The following is a 2,859-nucleotide window of genomic DNA, read 5'->3' on the forward strand; positions in this document are numbered from 1 at the left end:
TATTTAAATAGTTTAAAATATATTAAACATATTTTGATGACACCATGATGGTGTTTAGCGTTTGCTTTAGTTGGGCTCTTGACCCTTGACTCTTTAATATAAAATTTTCTCTGGCTGCTATAACTGTGTGTTAATAAAGCACAACTGTTGTAGCTAAAAAAGCCATGAGATCAGGAGATGTTGGCGGTTTATTGAAGATGATGACAATATCATCATGTAGGTGCCTGAATCGCTGATCTTATTCAGTGTCTAATCTTTGGTTATATAGGACTTGTGATTTTAATGTTGTATTATAATAGAAGCCATTTAATTTAACAGCATGAGAATAATGTTTTTTTTAATTAATAAAGGTTTTTAAAAACATTTAATGCATTAAACTTAACATTATTACTTAGCTATCAAGAATCAGTGTATGACTCTCAACAATGGTGACAATCAATGAAATGCTTCATGCTGCAGTGCATGCTGGGTACCACCAATCAAAACTCACCCATATCTCCCAGCATGCATTGCAGCTTTAATAAATTATGCAGCTGTAGTTGATCTGATTATCTGGATATTTTGTTTGATTGTCACCATTGTTGAGATTCATACACTGTTTCTTGATGTCTGTGTGCGTCTAATTAATGCCATAGATGACAGGGTTTTGTGCACTAAATAGTTTTTAAAAATCAAGTACATTATTTGATAATCAACACTGCTAGACATGCTGTAGAATCAAATTACTTCTGTCATGAATAAAACTGCTTTTAAACCACAAATCCCATATAATCAAAGCATTAGACACTGAACATGATCAGGGATTCAGGCAGTTACATGATGATTTCATCAATAAACAGCCAACATCTCCTGATCTCAGTTTCTGATGGCTTTTTTAGCTACAACAGTTGTGCTTTATAAACACACAGTTATAGCAGCCAGAGAAAATTTATATTAAAGAGTCAAGGGTCAAGAGCCCAACTAAAGCAAACGCTAACCACCATCATGGTGTCATCAAAATATGTTTAATATATTTTAAACTATTTAAATATTATATTTATTTAAACCGGAAATTAAATAAAGTAAATCTGGTTAGTTTAAGTGAAGCTGGTGATAAGTGTACGGCCATGCGTTTCACCTTTGTGTTTGGCAAAATGACATCAGCAGAGGTCAAATCTTGACGTCAAATTGACATCAACACTTTGACGTCAATTTGATTTTCATTTTTGACCAATTTCTTGACGTAATTTTGACATCAATTTGATGTCAAATTGACATCAAGGTGTCCGCTGGGTCAGGAGGGTTGAGCCCAGTCTTCATCTGGATGGGAGACCTCTGGGAGCCTGGGTCACTGCTGGAAGAGGTGTTAGAAAGAGCACAGGTCTGATCAACCTGAGGCCTGAGTGGGTCCTAACGCCCCAGTACAGTTGCAATAAGCTGTACTGTATAAAGGGAAACCCTGGTGTAAAATAGTCCTTACAGCACATATCGCCAACGCCCCAGTACAGTAGCCATAAACTGTACTGAATAAAGGGTTAAAATAAACCCCAGACTATAAGGGGTGTAACCCTGGGGCAAAAAATAATCCCTAATTTCACATAACATTTTTTCTTTTTAAATTTAACATCACAAACGATACAGCACTTTATTTTGTTCTTACAACTACATGGAAGCGAAAAAAAAAATGCCATGAAAGAAGTCTCTTTTGCTCATCAAGCCTGCATTTATTTGATCAAATATACAGAAAAACTGTAATATGGTGAAATATTATTACAATTTAAAAGAATGGTTTTCTTTTTTTCCTTTTTGATTTTTTTTTTGCAAATAATTAAAAATTCAACTGTGATTTTAGGTATTGTGAGATTAATGACAAATTACAGTAATTCAATTTTTTATACAGAAAATGTACAGTATTTTTCATACAGTATTTTTTCTGTTTGCTCGAATTACATAATAATGAGTGTAAAATTACACTCACAGTCTGTAATGAAACAGTAACCAAACAGTTTGATAATTAAACGGTCAAATGACTGGCAGCCCCCGCCCCCCCAAAAAAAATAAATAAAAAAATAAATAACATTAATATAAAACATCCTGAATTTAATAAACTGAAAAACACTGTTATTTTACAGGCATTTCCTTAAAAATCAAGATCATATACCTTCATTGTAAAAACAATTGTAAAAAGATGGTCAAATGACTGTCAGCTGCGGCTGCCAAACAAAAACCATAAAATGTAAGTAAAATATGCTAATTTAAATAAAGTGCAAAAAAACTTTCACAGAAATATGATGTCACCATGATGGTGATCAGTGTTTGCTTTAGTTGGGCTCGAGAGCCTTGATTTGTGTTTACACGGCTTCTTTAACTGTGTGTTTGATACACATTAATTATGACAATAAATACAAGACAGAATTTCATCAGATGATGATGGTCACTTATTGGTGAAGTTATAAACATCATATGATGACTTGATTTTCTCATGTGACTTAGAATCAAATCTCTGAGTACATTATTTGAGTTTTTGTAACATATATAGAGATAATTTTAATTTACATATGCTGTATGTAACTATAGAATATGTTTAATTTATGTAACAAATTTTTACATGACCCTTGTGTTATGTTGCCATTCGTATTATGACAATCTGAAGCAAATATATATGTAGTCTATATATTATACTGAATATGCTTTGTATTGTTTTGTTTAGCAGTATAGTGACATCTAGAATCAACATATGAATCTCAACAATGGTGACAATCAACAAAGCTTTTTTGTGACTTTAGCTGGTTTTGTGACGAGATCAGAGTTGAGCTGCATATTTTTCATAGTCACCATTGTTGCGAATCATGCACTGATTTTTGATGTCTGTGTCTATAT

Source organism: Scardinius erythrophthalmus (assembly GCF_964197995.2).
Source record: "Scardinius erythrophthalmus genome assembly, chromosome: 3".
NCBI lineage: Eukaryota > Metazoa > Chordata > Actinopteri > Cypriniformes > Leuciscidae > Scardinius > Scardinius erythrophthalmus.